The sequence below is a fragment of the Gossypium raimondii genome, chromosome 13 (assembly GCF_025698545.1).
Source record: "Gossypium raimondii isolate GPD5lz chromosome 13, ASM2569854v1, whole genome shotgun sequence".
Lineage (NCBI taxonomy): Eukaryota > Viridiplantae > Streptophyta > Magnoliopsida > Malvales > Malvaceae > Gossypium > Gossypium raimondii.
The window spans coordinates 22,685,055-22,710,850 of NC_068577.1; the positions used below are offsets into that span (position 1 = coordinate 22,685,055).

General features: G+C 34.2%; 2 non-coding genes across 2 annotated transcripts; both read right to left on the reverse strand.

The window, feature by feature from the left end:
• Positions 1–12,381: 12,381 nt before the first annotated feature.
• Positions 12,382–12,487, reverse strand: LOC128036410 (small nucleolar RNA R71). Its single transcript, XR_008193207.1, has one exon. It is a non-coding gene; the product is annotated as a small nucleolar RNA R71 (small nucleolar RNA).
• Positions 12,488–15,343: 2,856 nt separating this feature from the next.
• Positions 15,344–15,450, reverse strand: LOC128036326 (small nucleolar RNA R71). The gene has a single exon (XR_008193124.1). It is a non-coding gene; the product is annotated as a small nucleolar RNA R71 (small nucleolar RNA).
• Between the last annotated feature and the right edge of the window lie 10,346 nt (positions 15,451–25,796).

Here is a 25,796-nt window from a genome sequence, read left to right on the forward strand (position 1 = left end):
GAATCGACTCTGTTCTTTACATGATTTTTTCAATCAAAGTTGAGATTGTGAACAACATGAGTGGCTAAATCCCTTAGGGGAGATTAATGAGTGGATGAAAATATGATTAATGGAGGATTTAGGGTTTCTCAAGAGGAAAGAAGTTATTTGATTGATCGTGACTTTGCAATGGTTTAATGGTGGGTGCTTCCTTCATTGTTTGTTGTGAGTTCGAATATATTGTGCTTCTTTTATGTGGGGTTCCTTAACAGAAATCTTGAAATAAAAACAAATATATATATATATATATAAAATCTACTATTAGTCTTACTCCTAAAAAATAAAAATTATCGAAAATTAGCTACAATCCTAAAAATAAAATTTAATAGTTCAATTGTCATCCGAATCATCAAAATGGGCGACTGCCCCCTTTCCATGGGTGCCTTTCCTTTTCCCAAGACTTGTCCTTGAGGGGAGCCTCTGCCTGAGGTATGTGCTGGGCGACCTAGGCTTTGGATTACAGGCCCCTTCTATGTAGAATATTGTGTCTGAAAGGTTGTATCATAGTTATCATCATCCTTTTGATATCCTTGCTTGGTAGCCTTTTCTTCCTCCTCTTTGTCATCTTTTATTTTCTCCTCCTTGAATGCTCTGGATGTATTCAAGTTTGGTAGGTAGTTTGGTTCTTTGATATTGTTTTTGTTGGAACATTGGTACGCCCTATGGCGCAGTGAAAAAATTATTCCGGCGATCTTCAACTAAGGATCCATGTGCGAGGAACGAATCGAGTTGAAACAAGGGTTGACAAATATACCTTTCAAAACTAAAAAATGATGAATGACATTGTTGATAGGATCCCTACTGGAGATGTCGATTCCAAGCTACAAAAATAACGTCTCAGCCTCTATGTAATCCACCCAGTTAAAGAACTAACAACAAGATTCTCTAAAACTTTTTAGAAAGAATTTTCAAGAACGACTGGTAGACCTTTTTTTTTTTCTTGGTAACCCAAAAAAACTAAAGGATTCCTTTCCTTTTATTTAATTTGATATCATATATAAAAAAAAAGGGATTATTCCCTTACTTTCATGATTCAATTCAAAAATAAGTTAGACATAGCATAACAACAATACAATTAAAATGTCATTTAGTTTCCAACATTTTCAAATTAACACTCATGTCTAATGTACCATTTCTTTCCATCTTTCATTTGAGAAACACATATTAACATGTCATACCATATTACTATCATCAAATAGCATATACTTATGCATCATAATATGTTAAGATATTCATTCTTGTTTTCCTTATTCCCATTTTGAATCAATCCATTTGTTCTATGCTCATATAAGCCTTTAGGACTCGTTTAACTAGTTCACTTGATCTTTCACATGCTATCATTTGTAACATTTCATATATAAACATAATATACCATTTTTGTAAATATTTCGTATCAAATATCATGTAGTACTTCATGTTCTATAATCCCTATTAACCAGACGAACTCAAGACGGATACACAGATCATCCAACCATTACACCAATCTGGTACCCAGTGCCTCATCAGAACTGAAGTATAATTTGTGCTCCATGCCTCATTGGCATAACTGAAGTAAACTGTGCTACACACCTCATCAAATTTCCAAAACATAATATGTGCTCCGTACCTCACCAGTATAAGCTGAAGTATAATCTCGTACACAAATATAATCCTATGGTAAGCCAACTATACCCAACTCTGCCCGAGGCAGTTAATAAGGTAACATATGTTCCAATTACATATACATACATGTTCACATATCATATTTTCATACCATGCTCGATTATACTATGATCATCTAAATTCAATTCTCGACGTATTATATCATCAAACATGAATCTATTCATGAGACAAGTAATAATTTTACCTCATTAGCTAGTTTGCAACAATCATGTATATATATTGAACTCAAATTAAGAAAAAGTACAAATCAGATTTTCATCAGTCGTCTATGAATCTCGTCTTTCCTTTCTCTCGAAATGGTTCAGTGTTGTCTTTAGCGTGTACTTATCCTAGTCAAGAAAGTGAGGCCAAGAGGAAAGCGTGTATTGGTTGATTAGTTAGGTAGTAGAGGCCGAGTAATAATACTGCCTAGGTAATAATTAACCTTCTTATAAAAACCCTAAATCTAAAGTTGATTACAACCATAGAAGCGAGTCAATCTTCTATCTGTCATTCGTGTGATTTTCATTTGTTAACGTTGTTTGCATAGTTTTGATTTTTTATTTTGTTTTCCCATTTAACCTTTAATATTGATTGTCGTAATATGATTTTTAGTAAGTACTGTCTAGAACTATTATTGTAGATAATAATATTTTTAGATTTAATTCAACCTCCCTTGGTACGATCCTCGAAATAATTCCCAGTGTTCTGTTGTGCACTAATCTATATTACCATTTGAATTGTTCGCTTGTAGATACCACACTTAATTTATATTTATTTTCATTATTTTAACTCTAAATGTTTGCACATTTGGAGGTGGTCATTCATCTAGAATATTTTTTGTGGTTAAGTTGGGGGAGTTAGAGAGAAGTACTAGAATGCTCAAGAAAGCATTAGTGATTGCAAAAAATTTAGTTGTTGAAAAAGATGTACAAAGATCATGTGTACTCAAACTCAAAAGAGTTGGTGTTCTTGGGGATACTTATATTTGGAAGGTCCAAGGTAAGCTATGTCTAAGGTTTTAGCCTAAAAATTATCTATCTTTTTTTTCCTACTTGGACCCAAGCCACGTTACAAACATATAAAAGATCTAGTCAATTAGATTTCTGTGTCGACTGCATTAATGAAGAAGAATTATTGAGTTCAACATATGAAGGCATAATTAAACTTTAGGATTGCTACTTAGTTCAATCGAGGGAAATAAAATTTGAGTGGAAAATACTTAGTACACATTTGTTATGGGAAGGTATTTAGTACATACTTTTTTAGCATATTAATATTTTAAAATAATTGAATTTTATATGTACTCAGGTTGCATGTTTACAATTTTTTTAGCATAATCTTGCTGAACACGTGACTATAGGAAAAATTAATTTCATTTGAAGGATTATTGAAAAATTGAATCATTGAGTTCTAATGTAAGTTATCATATCTCATTACTTGGGACAAATAATAAATTAAGTTTGGGGTGTGGTAACTTGAAATTATATAGACATTAGCACCTTTTGACTAGTAATTCATGCAAATTCTGAGTATTCTGATAGAAACTTTTGTATTCTTTTTACAAATTTGTAAATTAGGACAAAATTAAAGATAAATTGATAATCTTACTTATTTACAATATAATTTGACATGTTTTTTCCACTTTGACGCGGTTTGGTACAATAGAAGAAAAGTTAGTCTTGAAGCTCACCTACTCGATGCTCGATATTGCAACATTCCTACAACAGAGGCCATGCAGACGTAGGTTGATCGCTGATCAGCATGGGACATCCTAAATTCAACTATTGGACTTTTAAATTCAATTTGACCCAGATCCTAAATGGGTCACTGAAGCGGACATGCTTGCCGCCAAATTTGAAGCCCAAATCGTCCACTAAGGGAGGAAAAAGCCCAATTCATCCAAAGGGAGTCCAACCATCCATAAAATTATTTAATTTAGCACCCAATACTTGGTAAAATATCACAAATCAGCCACAATAGTTTTCCCATTTGATCGTTCAAGTCCCTTCCCCCTTTCAAGGTGCCTTTCTATTATATAAGCTTGAAAACTAGCTAAATTTAACAAAGTCTTCCACCCTCCTTCCTTAAGACAAGGGACTAGCCATTCATGAGATAAAGAAGGGGTATGATCATGCTAAAAATAGCAAACTCAAGGGCTCTTCACTATTATAAATAGAAAGGCATTTTCTCTCTATTTCATTCATCCTTCAATCACCATCTCTTCTTTGTTTTCTCTCATCTTTCACTTCTCATTTTCCTTTCTTCAAAGAGTGTTTGCAAGGCTTTGAGAGCAGCCGCATTTGGCCAATTAATAGTTTTTAATTTTTTTGGTCACGGTAAGAAAATAAGAAAAAAGGGCGAGTAAAGCAAGTTGTGCCACAGAGAACCATCAAAAACGGCATAACATTTCTTTTACCCTTCAATCTTTTATTTTGTTCAATTACAGAAGCATAATTGCAACTAAGTTTTCTACTTTAATATAATCATGATTGCTTAATCTTTTTGGTGTTACAATGATTTAATTTATGTAGCTTTAATTATTTAATTTTGTTAAAGGTGTTCTATACATTTGATTTGTTTAATCATGCAAGTAAAATCATGAATATGTTTCTCATGCATTATGAATGAAGGAAAAATTGAATTAATTAATTAATCCGAACAATATTTTAATTAATTGACACAATACTTATATGGTGTATGTTTAATCATTTAGGGATTAAAATACTAGTACCAAAAATATTATTACCTTACGTAACCTTGTATGATGTTTGTTTATGAAGTTGTAAATTTATTAAAATAGACATATGCTAGATAGACCTACTAATTAAATAAGCTTAATATTAGAACTTAATTAAATGAGGTTAGTAAATTATCAATATGCCACACGATCTCCATAACATATTTTAATATTGCTTAAATAATTCTAAGTTAGGAAGGAAAATTATTCTAACACATGCATGCTATTGTGATTAACTCTTAAAACTTACATACTTATTTATTTCTATGTTTATTTTAATATTAAGCATACTTAGGTTAGTTTTAGTAAAATTAGGAATTCATCGTACTTTAATTTATCTCATCACCAACCAATTTGCTAAGTATTAATTTTGTAATTTTTGATTCGCATAAACAATCCCTATAGAGACGATAATTCTTACTTACTACTTTATTACTTGTGTATACTTGCACATCTATCAAATTATTTTCTAGACACTCTTTCTTTTGGGAGTCATCCATTTCGGTGCCCAAGACAAAGCATCTCCCCAATTGGACTTGATAGAAGACATATTAGTCTTTCAATCGGTTTGCTCATTTATGATTAGACTAAGGACATGTTTAGGTTGGCCTACTAATATAAGTTATATTTTCGTATTACAATCTGACCACATAATACCACTTAGTATTAGTTTAAACATTAGAGAACCAATAAGCAATATTTTCTTCCATTTTCCTTAGCGTGCAAAAACCATAAAAGGAAAATCATACAAAATATATTCATGTCATCAATGAATTTGTTTTATTAACCAATCTGTTCAAAAAAATTACAAGTTTCCAAATGAATATACTACACTCAGGGCATCATATCCAGCACTTACTTGCTCACATTGTGACTTGCCTCGATAGAGATCCCCTTTATCCATACAAATGGGCTTCAGTCACCCACTTTGAATATCGGGTTAACTTTGAGTCTCGCTACTAACTCTAGTTTTCAATCCCCTAGGCCTACCCGCTTCAGAACTCTAAAAAGGCTTTAGTGTCCTTGCCAACCCGACAAGTCATTTGAGACGTACCACACTCATTGCATTTACTCTTCTCAGTTGTCCATTTTGTGCCACAACTTTTCCCCCAAAGTCCAATGCACAACCCACCTCTCTCTTAGGTGCTAGCCCCACTGATAACTCAAAGGGATTCATATCAATTTGTTGCTCGTCTAGCATTTTCAAAGTGGTATACTTACCTGTGGTCAAATGTTGTAGTCAATTTGGGTCATTTTCACACTTGAGGAGATTGTTTTCTAAGTAATTTAGTGTTTAATATTATGTTTTTAGTATTTAGGCCTTAAGATTAAATATTAGTAAAATAAGTGTTTTTTAACACATTTTATAAGTGTTGTGACCTAATAGGCCGACGCGAGCCTTAGGTAGTACTAATATGTTTAACTAAGTGTGTAGGATGGAATTTATAGGCCCAAGTGATGTGAAAACAAGGGAGGAGTGATGCACAAACTTGTTGCGCGCGGACCAAGATCGAGTCGTCAAGTCACGGGAAAGTCCTACGAGATCTATAAACAAATTGTTTGCAACGAAAACAGAAAACAGAGAACTAAACTTGTCAGATCAAGAAACCCAAATCGAATAGAATAAGAAATACTTAGGGGGCAAGAAATCTGGAAATTATGAATGAAAAACGTTTCTTGATGCCTAAGAACGAAGCTGAATCAAATCTTGAAGTTTGGAAAGGCTGAAACGCAACAAGAACAATTAATCCCAAGTTAATCAATAAATCAGCACAAGCAAAAATTAATAAAGAAGAACGAACAATAAGAAAATAAAGAAAGTCCTAAGAAGCCTTGAAATCGAGAAAGATTTCACAACTCCCTTCAAACGACTCTAATCTCCCCTCCAATGAAGAACAATGGCAAGAAGAAGGCTGAACATGTCTCCCACAATCAAAAAGATTGTTAAAACTCCTTCTAAAGAAAACTCAAGAGAAAATTCTTGGAGAACTCAAAGAGAATTTCCACTCAACAAAACAAATCTAATTTCAACGTATTCTTCAAGTATAATGTGTATAAGGGTGGCTGGACAAGCCATACATATAGGCCTTCTAACTATTTTCCTAGTCCTAATAGAAAAACTAAAAAAAAAACCTAATTTTTTTTTACTTTAAAGGGGAAATTCGGCCAAGGACTTTAACTGGGCCTCTTGGACTGAATTTTTACATAGAAATTTATTCATAAAGTCTAAAAATGAAAACTAAGTATTTGAAGAATTAAAACTTAACAAATTGGGCCATTTTGACAATTTGGCTTGATTTTGAACTAAGTTTAATTTAAATTTCTTGATTGGGCTTGGAACATCTTATTGGGCTTTGTCTTCAAGAACTTGGGCTTGTAATCAGTTCTCTCCTGAAATTGGCTTGTTAATGCTCGTAACTGAGATCCAATGTGCCTTAGTTGCAAGATTCGATTTCTTGGACCAAGATTTCCAAGATTTGAAATCTTGATTTTCTTGATTCTTGAAATCTCTCAAAACAACAAAATTGGACCAAGATTCGGTTTCTTGATTTTCTTGAAAACAAAAAAGTGAATCTTGATTTTCTTTTTCCTTCGTATACACATCTAAGGCCTTTGTGACTCGTATCATTCCCCTCTTCCTCAAAAACATTCTTCCTCGAATCTAAAAATTCAAATGGAGATAAGTCAGCCACATTGAAAGTAGAACTTGTAGTCCAATCATAAGCATAACAAAACAAGTATAACGCATGCGAATGGACAGATTCAGATTACCATGCAAACAAGCTAATTTACTCGCCAATGCCTCGTCAAATATTCAAAACAAAGATGGACATGTTTTAAGGCATTCAATCATCTCAAATTGTTTCCACAAACCATGAATAATTCGCGAGTAATAAATCAAATGGTAAACGTAATCATCACAAGTAGGTATTTGAAAAGGTTCACACGGTTCACAGAGTTACACAATCATACCATGCATTAATCGACGGTCTATAGATTCACTCACACATGCATTATCAAAAACAAGAATCTTTGTATCAACCATCAAAACAGATAGTTCATCAATAAATAAAATAGGATAGTCAAGCACGTTTTGATCTAAGTGTTTTACAAAAATTAAATCATCAACACGATCTTTGTCACTATCCGAGGAGTACAAAAGTGTTTCAAAAGTTTCAAGCATCTTACCTTTATAAGTAGAAGAATAAGGGTCAATCTTACCTTTTCCATTTAATACAAACCTTCGCTCACCGGGGGCATTGTGTAGTCGAAGCTCCATTGTTGAGTTAACCTTTGTCAAATGGAACTCAAACTTCATGTACAACCACAGAAACTGTTTAAAGCACGAATATAAATTGAAAACAAATTTGGAAAATTTTGTTACCTTATTCAAAAACCAAGTATCAAAATAATAGAAAGTATTTGCACACAATAGATGATGCTTGATTTTCCAACAAAATATACCAAAATAGATTTCGGGTTTAAAAACTTGATTTTGATTAGTCATGCCGAAGTGTAACAAAGATTTCATTAAACCAATCAAATTAAACCATGAGGATTTTTGCATACATACCAACATACATTCAAAACTTTTTTTATTCACCAAAACAGATTTGCACAAATTCGCGGATTTTACACAAGGCAAATCAAGAGAATAACAACTCACGCTTCCTTTCGTAATGACTTTATCAACCACAATCGAAGAATAACAATTAATCGGATCAAAATGAGGGGATCTTTTAAGAACTAAGTCACCAAAAGTTTTATCAATAATTTTCAAATCTACACGGGACTCGGTTGCTAAAATTTCCTTACCTCGCTTACCTTCGGGCTAATGTAGTGTGATTTCATCTTTGCCTATGTTGATCGTATGAAAGCGTCTTTCATCAAAACGGTATTGAAGTTGAAAGTTATCTGTCAGTCTTTCGGGAACCTTTTCGACATCCTTCTTCATATGTGCCCAATGGAAGTGTTCTATCCCACGTAAAGGTGGTAAACCTTTAGGGGCCTCACTAAAAACATCCTCATAATCCTGCAAAAGACATTGAAACACACTAGGCAAATTTTCATTAATGTTAGATAGAGATAAATAGTTTTGTCTAAACCTCACAAGGATACAAGGTTGTTTATTGAGTAGGGCTCTCTACACATCTTTTTTTGTTGCAATTAATTTTTTTCCTCTAGTTTTACCACTTACGGATTCACTCACCTTTGGGCCATTTAAATTTTGACTTTTTTCACTACTAGCCTATTTTCTCTCTGTCTTTTTTATTTGTCCTTTCTCCTTCACCCCTTCACAAAATTTTATCATTTTTAATTGATCTTTATATACATCATTGGGATTTAAAGGAGAAAAAGTTAATTTTCGGCCTTTAAACACAAGAGAGTATCTATTGAGCTTGCCTTGGTATGTAACATCACGATCAAATTGCCAAGACCGTCCAAGGAGCAAGTGTGTCGCATGCATTGGGACCACATCACACCATGCCTCATCCTCGTAATTCCTGAGCTTAAAAGTGATCAAGGCCTGTTTTGTAACTTTAACTTCTGAGCATTCATTAAGCCACTAAAGGTGATACGGCTCACTACATTCGAACAACTCCCACTATCAATAATAAGTGAACATAAGTTACCTTTTATAAAACACCTAGAATGGAAAATATTGGTCCTTTGATTATCAACATCGTCTCTCATTTGGATGTTAAGGGTGCGGCGGACTACAAGGACCTCATTATGGTCATTATTCTCATCATCGCCTTGACCAATTCTAGACATCTTATTTTAAAACCTGCAAAACAAACACTCAACACTCAAAAAAAATTAAAAAACCTCACCGTTAATCATTCAAAAGGAAAAAATCAAATTCTCAAAGAGGTAGAATTCAGTCTTGTGAGTTCTTTAGTAGAGTCTATATCAATCAATTTGGAAAGTGTATGAACCGTAACTACCAAGGAATCCTAATTGCACTATGAGTCCAAAAAGTGACGAGACACCAACTGATTTGTGTCGCACCGAGGAAGAATTGTGCACACTTTTAAATCCTACTAACACAAGAAACAAGAAGGAGTTAGATACTATAAAGGAAGAATAAAAGCAAAACAAATGAAAACCTATAGCTAAGAATCAATAAAAATTGTTGATACCCGAAAACCCGAAAAAACCGCGGAGTAACTTGACAACTTCGTTCGAGGTGTTCCCGATCTCAAAAAATCACAAAATTTAAACTGGAATGTCCTTAAATATTTTATATTTGATCTGGAAAGTTTCAGCACTAAACTCAACCCGCTGAATTTTTTTAATTTTTGTTTGATTTCATCTTTTTCAATTTTTTTGACCATTTCTACTGAGTTTTTTGCGGGAAATATTTTTTAATATTCTATCAAAATGCCAAAAAATATGCATATAAAATTTCAGACCAATCGACAACATTTACCCACTCAAATGAATTTTTATCCAAAAAATTTTCTAGGTAAAAAACTATTATTTACTGTTTTTAAAAGGAGATCAGTTTAGAAATCAACCAAGAACACCCAAAACGCCCAAAATCTGATACCAAATGATAGAGGGTTGCGCGCGGACCAAGATCGAGTTGTCAAGTCACGGAAAAGTCCTACGAGATCTATAAACAAATTGGCTGCAACGAAAACAGAAAACAGAGAACTAAACTTGTCAGATCAAGAAACCCAAGTCGAATAGAATAAAAAATACTTGGGCGACAAGAAATCTGGAAATTATGAATGAAGAACGTTTCTTGATGCCTAAGAACGAAGCTGAATCAGATCTTGAAGTTTGGAAAGGCTGAAACGCAACAAGAACAATTAATCCCAAGTTAATCAATAAACCAGCACAAGCAGAAACTAATAAAGAAAAACGAACAGCAAGAAAATAAAGAAAGTCCTAAGACGCCTTGAAATCGAGAAAGATTTCACAAAACTCCCTTCAAACAGCTCTAATCTCCCCTCCAATGAAGAAAAATGGCAAGAAGAAGGCTGAAGATGTCTCCCGCAATCAAAAAGATTGTTAAAACTCCTTTTAAAGAAAACTCAAGAGAAAATTCTTGGAGAACTCAAAGAGAATTTCCACTCAACAAAACAAATCTGATTTCAATGTATTCTTCAAGTATAATGTATAAGGGTGGCTGGCCAAGCCAATCATATAGGCCTTCTAACTATTTTCCTAGTCCTAATAGAAAAACTAAAAAAAAAACCTAATTTTCTTTTACTTTAAAGGGGAAATTCGGCCAAGGACTTTAAATGGGCCTCTTGGACTGAATTTTTACATAGAAATTTATTCATAAAGTCTAAAAATGAAAACTAAGTATTTAAAGAATTAAAACTTAACAAATTGGGCCACTTTGACAATTTGGCTTGATTTTCAACTAAGTTTAATTTAAATTTCTTGATTGGGCTTGGAACATCTTATTGGGCTTTGTCTTCAAGAACTTGAGCTTGTAATCCGTTCTCTCCTGAAATTGGCTTATTAATGCTCATAACTGAGATCCAATGCGCCTTAGTTGGAAGATTCGGTTTCTTGGACCAAGATTTCCAAGATTTGAAATCTTGATTTTCTTGATTCTTGAAATCGCTCAAAACAGCAAAATTGGACCAAGATTCGGTTTCTTGATTTTCTTGAAAACAAGAAAGTGAATCTTGATTTTCTTTTTCCTTTGTATACGCATCTAAGGCCTTTGTAACTCATATCAGAAAGGTTAGTTGGTATAGATTACATGTTCTTAGACCATTAGGATTGACAACCCTATGAAGTTATCATGGGCTAGATGAGGTCGGGAGATAAGTCAAACCGAGTAAATCATAATTTATCCTGGTTAAGAAAGTGAGGTCGGGAGATAAGCGAATATTAACCAATCGATTAGTTAATTAGAGGTCAAGAGGTAATAATTGGTTAATTAGTTGCTAATAAGTTAATTATAAAGCTTGAAGTGAGTTAATCTTCCTAATTGGTTTATTGATTTAGTTTGTTTGTTTATTTTTCTTGTTTATTTATTTTAGTTATTTAATTTTCTCTCAACTATCTATTTTATGGTTCATCATAATATAGGAATTAATTACCACTGCATAGGCTTATTATTGTAGAAGTATTTTCATAATTTATTCCATCATCCCTTGAGTATGATCCTTTGAATACTTTCAAGTATTTCTTTGTACTAGACTATATTAAAATTTGACATGTGCACTTCTGGACACCGTTGTTCTCAATTCATATACTTTTGGTGTGATATTTATATTATAAATGATAATACATTTAGGCGGTCAAGTTTTGGCGTCGTTGTCGGGGAGGTTTTGGCAATAAATCATGAAAATATTTTTTTCCAATTAATAAGATCAGTGGAAACATTAAGACCAATAGATAAGATTTTTAGATTTTTTTTTGTCTTTGTTTTCAAGTCGTTTATGACACGAAACTCCAACCCTTCAATCAATCTATACCCAAATCTAGAGCAAGTACTTAGGCGCAATCGTCCAATGATGAATACCGATACACCGGTGATAATTAATTTACCTCAGGGAAATTTGTTATTTGAGGATCCACAATAGCGAGAAGGAAACAACTGGGAAGAAGTCCCAATGGCTCAGCGGACGTTACGCAAGTACGAACTATCTAGACTAGATGCGGTGCGAGTAAGTATAGAACGGCCAATGATTAACACCAATAATTTTTAAATAAATACGGTCACTATTCAGATGATTCAAACATACTATAGTTCAAGGGAAATATGGTGGAAGACCCGAACCAACACTTGAAGCAGTTCTTACAACTTTGTGACACCTTAAACTACAACTGGGTATCCGATGATGTCGTGTGTCTTCGGTTACTTCCATTCTCTTAGTGCGATAACACGATTGATTGGTTAGACTCACTAGAATCGGGTTCCATCACCACATGGAATGATTTTGCGGAAAAATTTCTCTGTCACTTTTTCCCAATAAGTCGAACCATTCAGTCGAGGTGAGAAATCAAAATTTTCAAACAATACGAAGGTGAGTCCCTATACGAGGCGTGGGAACATTTCAAGATGATGTTACGAAAATGCCCATGCCATGGATTGCAAGCATGGCTCCAAATACAAATTTTCTATAATAGTGTTGATGGGCATATCCTGTCTAGCCTATACGGAGCACCCGATGGATATCTCATGTTCCATACGTACAGACGAGCTTACAAAATCATAAAAGATATGGGAATGAATTCGTACATGTGGCCTAATGAGAGGTTTATGTACAAATCTAAACCTCCAATAGTAAAAGCAATGAATGAACAAAATGACGATGACCAATTCCAATGAATTTTAGAAAATATTAATCGTTTCGAGACACCCTTCAAGTCGATGAGAACGGAGCCACATTAGGAGAACCAATTGGAGGAGGCAAGTATAAATTGAAAAATATATATAGGATTTTTCCTATATAATTCATCACATTTTTACTTAAATCTATTGTTAAAACCAAGTAATTTTTTAATAAATTAATGAAATATGTGAAAATATGAAATTAGGACATGAAAATTATTAAAATGTGATTTTATGCTTTATTATATAGTTTTCATGCATAAAATGACTTATTTTATATTAGTTTGAGCATATGATATTTTTAAGCTATAAAGTGGGCCATGCATGATTAAATTAAATAATAAAATATAAAGTTATATTTAATAATTCATTTTAAATATTTCATTAATAAATTGGGTTTTAATTAATTAAGTAAATTAATTAATTGAAGTGGTTAAAATTATATTATTTGGTCCTCCAAACTATCTACTATTTTTGGATAGGTCTGAGAGTTTTCTTCTAATTGCAAAATCGTCCAAATTGGGGACCAAGTCAACCCAATTTTCGGCTGCACATGGTTGATCATAAATCAATTTTTTCTTTAATTACACAAGGTCCTTGAAGAGTTAAAGAAATCAGAGATTTTCCTGAATATTTGCTGGTGACCGAGTCTTAGTCCTGAGTTGTGGAGGCACTTAAATTGACCAAGAATCAAGCAGAATCAACCACATTTCCTCAATTCATGGCTGATCATCCTTGGAAGAAGTTTCAAATGATGGAAACTCTTGTTTTTAGTAAACTAGCTCCCTTGCCTCACCTATAAATAAGAGCTCATTTCTCACTTTTTCAATCATCCCTAACTCATTCATCATTCTCTCCTCTCTCAAATCTCTTACCTATCTTTCCCCCTCACACCTATCATCATCCTTCCATAAGGATTTTTAGCAAAATTATCCTCTTAAAGAACCCTTCGTCAGCCATCTTGGAGAACCATCAGCAAAAGAGCAAAGCAAAGAAGCGAAGGAGTCTCGTCAGTTAAAGTTTTGGGTGACAGCCACTCTGAATTGGTTTAATCTTTCTTTTCTTTAATTTAATCTAAAGATGTTTGATATGTGTTCTTTTTTCTTGTTTACAAAAATTTTAGCTTAATTTTATTTAAGCTAGGATTATTGCTTTCATTAAATAATATTTATTTGATCCATGCTTATAATGTTTGTGCCTCAATCGATCATGCTTTTAATTAAAATCAAGTCTATATTTCGTTTATACGTGATTGGAATGCACTTGAATTAGCTAAGCGATCCTGACCAGACGACGGCTAATGGACACCCAATTGAAATGTGCATGCTCAATTTAGATCCTGAACTGATTAAATTGTAGGTTGCATAACAACTCTGACCAAGCTTTGTTCTCTGCATAGTTTTTAGATTTGTGTGATTAAATTGTTTCAAACCTAACACCTCCCTGTTACTTTACAAGAATACTAAGAAACCCTTAGTAAATAAGGATCAGTAAAATGTGTATTTACTAACTCAAGGATTCCGAAAGGATCTAATGTGGTTTCCAAGCTCATGAAAGATCGAGTTGCCATGGAATGTTTTTCCGAATGTTATTAAGCATGTTGATAATAAATTGAGTTTAATTAAAGTAATTGTCATATTTTATTTATGTTAAAATTGATGCAAAATTGTGTTTAATTTTACTAAAATCTATTTCATTTAGTTTGCACACTTAGGATATTTTGCATTAGGGATCTTCGCATTTATTTTAATATTTTTTAATCACCACTTTTCAACTATATTGTGTTTTAATTTACCAAATTGTTAATATAATTTTACAAATCAACTGACTTAGCACAAATACAATCCCTGTGGAGACGATAACTCAATACTTACTTATTACTTGATAACGACTGTGTACACTTGCACAAACCTACACGTTACAAGTTTTTGGCACCGTTGTCGGGGATTGTCAACTGTTGCCATAGTCATTTTCTTTCTTGAAATTATTTATTTTCAATTTAATTTATTTCTAACATTACTAACTTATTATTTTTAATTTTTGTGATTTTCTTTTCAGGTGTTTATGAGCATAGATCGAATTATTGATTTACTCCCAGTAGACCCTAAAATTGAGCGAACTTTTAGACAAAGAAAACGTGAATGAACAGCTCAAAGACAAGTCGAGATGGACCTTGGAAATCAGAATCAAGACCAAGGTAATAAAGCCGATCATGTACGAAATCCTGTCCTCATTACCGATGATAGGGATCGATGCATCAGACAATATGACGTGCCACTTTTCAGTGAGTTAAACCCAGGAATTAGAAGGTCAGAATTGAGGCAACTCAGTTTGAATTGAAACCAGTGATGTTTCAAATGCTACAAACGGTGGGCCAATTTAGTGGTATGCCCACAGAAGATCCACGTCTCCACCTTCGATTGTTTATGGAGGTGAGTGATTCATTCAAGATAGCTGGTGTGACTGAAGACGCACTGAGGTTGAAGTTGTTTTCGTACTCATTGCGAGATCGAGCGCAAGCATGGCTCAATTCATTGCCACCAAGTTCCATATCTACGTGGCAAGAATTAGTAGAGAGATTTTTGGTTAAGTATTTCTCACCTAGCAAAAACGCTAAGTAAAGGAACGAGATCACAACTTTCCAACAATTGGATGACGAGTCTTTGTGTGAGGCTTGGAAGCGATTCAATGAGTTACTTCGTAAGTGTCCTCATCATGGGATTCCTCATTGTATCCAGTTGGATACATTCTATAATGGTCTCAATGCACATACAAGATTGATGGTAGATGCTTTCGCGAATGGTGTAATTTTGTCTAAGTCTTATAATAAGGCTTATGAGATCATCGAGAGGATCGCGAGTAATAACTATCAATGGCCAACAAATCAAACAGCTTCAGGAAGACGTATAGCCGGAGTTCATGAAGTTGACTCTTTCACTTTGTTATCAACTCAGGTATCGTCTATTTCCTCTATGTTAAAACAGTTTACCGCTAATAGTACTAATAATTTTGTAGCTCAGCCACCAAGTCCGTTTGAAATAGTTTCATGTATGTACTGTAGGGAAGGTCATTCTTTTGAGAATTGCCCATCAAATCCTTTGTTAGTGTACTGTGTGGGGAACCAATACCAAAATAGGAGTGGACAAGGACCCGAGTCCAACTTCTACAATCCTTCATGGCGTAATCACCCTAACTTTGCTTGGAGTAACCAAGGAAATGGATCGAACAATAACTTATTACAGCAAAGACCCAACCAATCTCGAAGGTTTAATCAGCAAGAACCAAAACCACCTCAAGCTGAGGCATCAAACAGTTTGGAGAACTTGTTGAAAGCGTACATGACAAAGAATGACACTTTGATCCAAAGCCAAGCAACAACACTGAAAAATTTGGAAAACTAAATGGGTCAGTTAGCTACGGAGCTACGTAATAGACCACAATGAACCTTGCCAAGCGATATTGAAAATCGAAGAAATTTGGGCAAAGAACATATCAAGGCAGTGGCATTACAGAGTGATAAAATTCTAGAACTCTGATTGATTGATGTCGAAGATAAGCCCATGGAGAAGAACCAACTAGCTGTTGAAGTTCCTACACCAAAGGAATCAGAATCTGCAAAGTCTGACAAGGTAAACCCTGACTTAGTGAATTCAGATATTTTAACATCTTCTTTGGATGCAGATTTACCTACTCAGAAAAGTGGTCCAGTTCAACCGAAAGTTCCATCACCTCCATATCTACAAAGATTGCAGCAACACAAGCAGAAACAAGAGGTGCAATTCAAGAAGTTTTTGGATGTTCTGAAGCAGTTACACATCAATATTCCATTAGTGGAGGCTTTAGAACAAATGCCAAATTATGTGAAGTTTATGAAGGATATACTGTCCAAGAAGAAACGACTGAGTGAGTATGAGTTTGTTGCCTTGAAAAAAGGAGTGCAGTGCATTCCTGTAGAACAAACTGCCACCAAAATTGAAAGACCCAGGACGCTTTACTGTACCCTCTAACGTTGGTGAATCTTACTGTGGTAAAGCTTTGTGTGATTTAGGAGCAAGTATCAACTTGATGCCTAAGTCTATTTTCAAGATGTTAGGGATAGGTGAAGTAAGACCTACAACTGTGCCGCTTCAGCTAGCGGATTGATCTTTAGCATATATCGAAGGAAAGATCGAGGATGTTTTGGTAAGAGTCGATAAATTAATTTTTCCTACTGATTTCATTGTCTTAGATTTTGAAGCATACAAGGAAGTGTCGATCATCCTTGGGAGACCTTTCTTAGCCACAGGAAGAACGTTCATTGATGTGCAAAAAGGAGAACTCACCATACGAGTTCAAAATGATCAGGTAACCTTTAACATTCTTAAAGCAATGAAACTTCCCAATCCGGCAGAGGAGTGTTCAGTTATGGAAGAGATAGAAACCTTTTATTTCTATGGAAAGCAATTTTGAAGAAGATCCATTGGAAAAAGTCTTAGATCTTAACCCTTTGGAGGATGAAGAAGGTGAAGAAAACATGGCTTTGATGGAAGCCAATCCGAGAAATTTTATTCAATCCACACGGTTTGAACCATTGGAGTTAGAAGTCAGAGAATTTGTGCAACCAAAGTTTTCAATTAAAGAACCACCTAAACTCGAACTAAAGGTACTTCCTTCCCAATTGAAATACGTTTCTTTAGGTGACTGTTCTACTTTGTCTGTGATTATTTCAGTGGAACTGACGAAAGATCAAGAGGAGCAACTAATTGTTGTTCTAAAGAAATTTAAGAAAGTAATTGGTTGGACCTTAGCTGATATTCGAGGTATAAGCCCTTCTTTTTGCATCCATAAAATAATTTTAAAAGAAGGTGAAAGAGCTCAAATTGGTGGGCAAAGGAGGCTCAATCCTATTATAAAAGAAGTTGTGAGAAAGGAAGTGATCAAATGGTTAGATATAGGAATCATCTATCCTATCTTAGATAGTTCATGGGTAAGTCTGGTGCAGTGCGTGCCGAAGAAAGGTGGAATCATGATTTTTGAAAATGATCGTAACGAGTTAATTCCAACAAGAACTGTTACTGGTTGGAAATCTGTATTAATTACAAAAGGTTGAACAAAGTCACTCGGAAGAACCATTTTCCGTTGCCTTTTATGAATCAGATGTTAGATCGACTGGCATCTAATGAATTCTATTGTTTTTTTTTATGGCTATTCGGGATATAACCAAATAGTTGTAGCCCTAGGGGGCAACATAAAACAACCTTTACTTGTCCATATGGTACGTTTGCTTTTAGGCAAATGACTTTTGGTTTATGCAATGCACCTGCAACTTTCCAACAATGCATGATGGTAATATTTACTGATATGGTCAAAAATTTTGTTGAGGTTTTCATGGATGACTTTTTCTATTTTTGGTAACACTTATGATATCTATTTGAGTAATTTGGCTAAGGTATTGTAGAGATGCGAAAAGACAAACCTTGTCCTTAATTGGGAAAATGTCCTTTTATGGTCAAGGAAGGGATTTTCTTAGGTCAAAAGATCTCAAAAAAAGGAATTGAAGTCGATAAAGCAAAGGTGAATGTAATTGAAAGATTACAGGCCCCAATTGATGTGAAAGGAGTCAGAAGTTTTTTAGGCCATACCGGTTTTTACCGAAGGTTTATCAAGGATTTCTCAAAAATTTCTAAGTCACTATGCTTGTTGTTAGAGAAGAATACAGTATTCGATTTCAAGAAAGTATGTTTAGAAGCTTTTGAAGAGCTGAAAAAATAGTTAATCTCAACAGTAATAATCATTACACCCGATTGGAGCGCACCTTTTGAGTTGATGTACGATGCAAGTTATTATGCTGCTAGAGCTGTGATGGGTCAACGAAAAAATAAAGTGTTCCACCCCATTTACTATGCAAGTAGAACCTTGACGGAAGCCCAACTCAATTATACGGAAACTGAAAAGGAACTATTTGCTATAGTTTTTTCTTTTGACAAATTCTGCTCATATCTTATAGGTACCAAAGTTACAGTATTTACTGACCATACGGCCATTAAATACTTGCTCACGAAGAAAGATGCAAAACCAAGGCTAATTCCTTGGATACTTTTACTCCAAGAATTTGACCTTGAGATCTAAGATAGAAAATGTGTTGAAAATCAAATAGTTGATCATCTGTCGAAGTTGAAGCAAAATGAGGTAACTCAGTCATGTGTGCCTATCAACGAGAATTTCCCAGATGAACACTTATTTGAGGTAAATCGAATTCATGAAATACCCTAGTTTGCTAATTTTGCCAATTATCTTGCATGTGGAATAATTCCTCGAGAACGGACATACCAATAAAGGAAGAAATTCCTTCATGATAGTCGGTATTATTTTTGGGAGGATCTGTTTTTGTTTAAACAGAGTGCATATAATATAATCCAAAAGTGTGTAGCTAAAAGTGAGATTGCTGAGATCTTGTATCATTGTCATTCATCTCCAAGTGGGGGACACTTTGGTGGTTCACGTACTGCAGCAAAGATTTTGCAAGCAGGTTTCTTTTGGCCTACACTATTTAAAGATGCTTACGCTTATGTAAAGAACTGCGATAGGTGCCAAAGAACCAGAAATATATCAAGGGGGAATGAAATGCCCTTAACAAATATTTTGGAGATTGAATTATTCGACGTATGGGGCATTGACTTCTTAGGCCCGTTTCCTTCTTCATATGGGAACAAATACATCTTAGTTGTTGTGGACTATGTATCCAATTGGGTTGAAGCTGAAGCGTACCTTACAAATGATGCTAAGGTAGTCACGCGATTCCTACATAAGCATGTGTTTACATGATTTGGGACACCAAGAGCTATTATTAGTGATGAAGGTTCTCACTTTGTGAATAAATGGCTTAAGTGGTTGCTTGAAAAATAAGATGTGAAGCACAAGATTGCTATTGCCTATCACCCCCGTCTAATAGGCAAGTTGAAAGAGTGAATCGTGAAATCAAAGGTATCCTTGAAAAGGTAGTACTCCCTAGCAAAAAAGATTGGTCTCGAATGCTCGATGATGCATTATGGGCTTATCAAACAACATTTAAGACTCTATTAGGAATGACTCCTTACCGGTTAGTCCTTGGAAAGGCATGTCATTTTCCATTAGAGTTGGAGAATAAAACTCACTGGGCTTTGAAGCAGTTAAACTTTGATCTTAAGCAAGCCGATGAGAGAAAGATGTTACAACTTGATGAGTTAGAAGAGCTAAGGTTGTTTTCCTATGAGAATGCCAAAATGTGTAAGGAAAGATCAAAGAGATGGCATGATAGTCATATACAGCCTCGCGAGTTTTTTATTTAATTATTTTATAGGTCTTTAGGAATTTATTTCTTTAGTAATTAGGATTTAATTTCTGCAAAATAAAACATAGCAAGCATGAATAAATACTTCTTTAGAAAGAAAAAGACTAAGTGATGTGGCAATGGGAATGAACATGTCTAGGATTGGGTTATGAGAAAAGACTTGGTATTTAAGTAGTCTTATTGACTCACCTCTCTTTCTTTACAACCTTACCTGGTGTTCAATTTTCGTTCATTACTTTGTTCTTGCAATGAGGACATTGCTTCTTTTTAAAATGGGGTAAGGCAAATTGCTCAAATTTTTAAAATTTTCAAGTATGTTTCAAATCATTTCTTTCATAAGTATGTTTTAATAAATGAATGTTTAGAGAAATTCTTTTTAATAAGATAGCTTGTATGCAAGCGTGAATGATGATTTTATCTAGGTGATTGTATGTTATCATGAAGAATGGAATGTTTTTATGATCTTAGTCTTAGGTAATGTTTTCCATGAAAACTTAGTTTCTCTTGAGATTAGACATGCATAAAGGTTTATATCTTTAGAATTGACTTAGTAACTTTCTTGAGGCAAAATCCTAGGAGACATAAAAATCTAAAATGATATAGGCACCATTTTTCTTTGAATCGTTTGAGCTTTTTCAAGCCGACCTTATTATATTAGAACCTTGAAACTATAATTTTGAGCATAAAGGCTTGTTCATTGTAATAAACCTACATTACAAGTTGTATCTCTATCTTTTGAAGTTATCCTAATTTTGTGCACCGCCTTAACTAAAGTTGTCTTGGTAATTAACATTTGAGGGAAATTTTCAGAAGATGTATGTGATCATGCTTAAAAAAAAGAAAAAAAAGACAAAGTGAAGAAAAGTTTGCACAGTCTCCAAAAAGAAAAATATATGAGTATGAGTTCAAAATAAGTTTGGGTGAGTTCCAAAGGTTCATTTGAAGAAAAAGGTTGAATTTTGAGAAATCCAAGACAAGTTAAAGGTTAAGATTTTGAAACCAAAATGTCTCATCTCTTAAAATCCCTACCTTTAACCGAGCCCTATTACAACCTTATAAAAGACCTATTGATTTGATAATTATGTCACCTACATTAGTGGAGAGAAAGTATTAAGTTCAACATATGAAGATCATAAATAAGCCTTATGGTTGTTTTGCTTGATTGAAGAGAAATTGTGTTGAATGAAGAATATTATCTATAGTTGTGACATACATGCAAACTATGATTCATGTAGGCATATCTTGAAACTTAGAATAAAATTTTCAAAATGTTTGTATATGAGTTACTTGTTAATAAAGAAGATCTATGAGCATGAATTTATAGCTACATGATTATGAGACGATGATTGATGCTACTTACACTCTTACCAAAATTTGCCTTAGAAAGACCTTGTGATGTGCATGAACATTACTCGGGACAAGCAAAGATTTAAGTTTGGGGTTTGTGTAAACTGAAAATATATAGGACTTTTCCTATATAATTCATCACATTTTACTTAAATTTGTTATTAAAACCAAGTAATTGTTTAATAAATTAATGAAATATGCGAAAATATTAAATTAGGACATGGAAATTATTAAAATGTGATTTTATGCTTTATTATATATTTTTCATGCATAAAATGGCTTATATTATATTAGTATGAGCATATTATATTTTTAAGCTATAAAGTGGGTCATGCATGATTAAATTAAATAATAAAATATAAAGTTATATTTAATAATTCATTTTAAATATTTCATTAATAAATTGGGTTTTAATTAATTAAGTAAATTAATTAATTGAAGTGGTTAAAATTATATTATTTGGTCCTCTAAACTATCTACTATTATTGAACAGGTCTGAGAGTTTTCTTCTAATTGCAAAACTGTCCAAATTGGTAACCAATTCAACCCAATTTTCGGCTGCACATGGCTGATCATAAATCAATTTTTGGTTTAATTACACAAGGTCCTTGAATAGTTAAAGAAATCAGAGTTTTTCCCGAAGATTTGCTGGTGACCGAGTCTTAGTCCTGAATTGTGGTCGCACTCAAATTGACCAAGAATCAAGCAAAATTAGCCACATTTTCTCAATTCATGGTCGGCCATCCTTGGAAGAAGTTTCAAAAGATGGACACTCCTATTTTTAGTAAACTAGCTCCCTTGCCTCACCTATAAATAAGAGCTCATTTCTCACTTTTTCAATCATCCCTCACTCATTCATCATTCTCTCCTCTCGCAACTCTCTTAGCTATCTTTCCCCCTCACGCCTATCATCATCCATGCATAAGGATTTTTAGCAAAATTAGCCTCTTAAAGAACCCTTGGTCGTCCACCTTGGAGAACAATCAGCAAAGGAGCAAAGAAAAGAAGCGATGGAGCCCCATCAGTCAAAGTCTTGGGTGACAGCCACTCTGAATTGGGTTTAATTTTTCTTTTCTTTAATTTAATCTAAAGATGTTTGATATGTGTTCTTTGTTCTTCTTTACAACAATGTTAGCTTAATTTTATTTAAGTTAGGATGATTACTTTGATTAAATAATATTTATTTAATTCATGCTTATAATATTTGTGCCTCAATCCACCACGATTTCAATTAAAATCAAGTCTTTATTTCATTCATTCATGATTGGAATACACCTGAATTAGCTGAGCGATCCTGACCAGGCAACGGCTAGTGGACACATAATTGAAATGTGCATGCTCAATTTAGATCCTATCCTGATTAAATTGTAGGTTGCATAACAAATCTGACCAAGCTCTGTTATCTTCATAGTTTTTAGATTTGTGTGATTAAATTGTTTCAAACCTGACACGTCCCTGTTACTTCACACGAATACTAAGAAACCCTTAGTAAATAAGGATTAATAAAATGCGTATTTACTAAGTAAAGAATTCCGAAAGGACCTAATGTGGTTTCCAAACTCATGAAAGATTGAGTTGCCATGGAATGTTTCGCCGAATGTTATTAAGCATGTTGATAATAAGTTGAGTTTAATTAAAGTAATTGTCCTAGTTTATTTATGTTCTAATTGTTGCAAAATTGTGTTTAATTTTACTAAAATCTATTTCATTTGGTTTGGATACTTAAGATAATTTGCATTAGGGATCTTCGCATTTAGTTTAATATTTTTTAATCACCACTTTTCAACTATATTGTGTTTTTATTTACCAAATTGTTAATATAATTTTACAAATCAAGTGACTTAGTACAAATACAATCCCTGTGGAGACGATAACTCAATACTTACTTATTACTTGATAACGACTATGTACACTTGCACAAACCTACGCATTACAGCAAGCTATATACTTAATAGGGATTGAGATCCCTATACAAACACCTGAAGTCCGGGTTGGAGGCACCACCCAACTTCAATTGGGGAGCAACCAAGAAGGCAAGAATCAGACCCAAATTCAACAAAACCTTCCTTATCAACCTCCACCAATGCAATAATGAGTCATGGGAAATGACCATGCTACATGGTGTCAAATATTCGACCAACTAGAAGGGGAGATACAAACTATGAAGGTTGACACTCGACAAGTCCAAGCGCCATGTGGATAACTCAAATACTGAGTGGATAGTAGTCTCTGCGACCAAATGAGCCAACTAATGACGATGTTTCAAAAAAAATTTTCAGAACTTCCCTAGTAACACGGAGAACAACCCTCATAGAGATGGGAAGGGGCACGTAAAGGCAATCGCGTTGTGATCGAGCAAAGAATTGAAGCAGCCAAACACACCCATCCATAAAGAGGAAGAGTTCCCAAAGAGATCAATAAGTTGATAGAAGAGGAAGAAGCTGAGCACCATGAGTCGATTGATGAGGTGGTCGAACCGGTGCCTAATATGGTAATCTCAAATACGAGCATAATGAAGGTACCATTCTCGACACGATTAGAGGAAAAACAAAATAAGGAAGAGGCAAAATTTGTAAGTTTTCTAAATTTATTTAAAGCCCTCAATGTCAATCTACCGCTTTTAGAGATTATTGATAGAATCCCAAAGTATGCAAGTACTTATAGGAAATCATGAAACGACATAGAAAAATGAAAAAAGGTGAGGAATTTGACATTGAAGCCTCATGTAGCATGCTAATTGCTAAAATGGTACCCCAGAAGTTAAAAGATCTGGGTAGCTTTACAATCCCAATAGAGATACGGAATTGATATTTTAGCAAAGCCCTTTGAGATTTAAAGGCTAGCGTAAACTTGATACCCCTATCAATCTGTAACAAACTCGGACTTGATCTTAAAAACACCTTGATAACTTTACAGCTTGCTAGTAGATCCTTAGTGCACTTGAAAGGTGTACTTGAGGATGTGTTCATCAAGGTACAAGGGTGCATAATCCAAGTCGACTTTGTAGTCCTCGACTTTGAGGATGATTGAGAAATCCACATTCTGTTGGTTGGGCCATTTCTGGCCACTTTTAAATCGAAAATTGATCTTGAACGAAACGAGCTAATCATAAAAATCGATGACAAAATAGAACTATTCAAATATTACCGTAGTTCCTAAAGTCAGGGATCAATAGGGGAAAAATGTTATGCCTTATTCAATTTAACCCCTAACAGCCTCGAACGAGGGTATCTCTTCAATTGTTTTGGTCTAAGAAATCGGATTACAAAGGAATAGGATAAATGGTAGGATCATGAAATAACTGGAATTAATTGGAAGGGAAACGATGGTCGAGAGCAACAAATGAAATTGATGGTGAAGTTTAAGGAATTTTCGGACAAGTCTGATAGCACAACATAAATTTTAAACTATCGAACTTTAATTAAATTGTAAATATTGTATTAATTTGTTTTTTGATTTGTTAGAATTAGGACTTATACATGTATTTTATGTTAAAATTAGAAGGAACCAGGTTTTTGATGAAAAATGAAGGAGCTACATGTTAGTAGGTTGCGTGTACGGGCAACCGAGGACCTTCTACAAGTCCCAAAGAGGCCAAATAGAAGCCATGTCGTCACACAACAAGCCCATGGCGCGACACAACCGCTGTGAGCCTAAGAATGTCAAATTTTATCATTTTGTCACACCACACCATACCTATGGCACGACACACCCTTGAATTTAATACAACAAGGGAAAAACTAGTGTCGTGTCGCGCCATGCACCCCTATGACACAACATGCAAACCATTTTTGGCAACTTTCCATTCTTAATTCTATGCGTCAGAGATTTTCTCCAAGTTTGGATAGCAAGTAAAACCCTTAGATGGCTTCTATATATTGCCCTTACCAGCTGATACACCCTTCAAGCCATCATAGTCACCCAACTCAACATATATGACCCTTTTCTTCGAGATTTTATGAATTTTTTTACCTCTTAACCCTAAAACATTTACTAGCAATTGGTGAAACAAAGAATCAATTGCTAACAACTTCAAAGATCTTCAACAAAGGGAGAAAGAAAAACACTTGAGAGTGATTCAGCAAAAAGCTCCACCTCAAGATAGAGGTTTCAAGTTCTTAGCATCTTTAACGAGTGAGATGAGAGATATAATCGAATCACTCATTTGGGAAAAACTTTGTACGACCCCCAAGGAACCCACATGTATCTTAGTTGTCCAAGAATTTTATGCCACCTTGAAAGAAGTTGAGATGAATCACGAATGGGACATGCCATAGCATCAGCCAATTAATCGGGGCAAAGAAGTTCTGATATCACCTTTTGAAATAGCGAGGTATTATGCGCTCCTATATTTCTCTATGATTCTGTACAACAATCATGCCCCATTTTTATTTAGATATTTTTAGTTTATG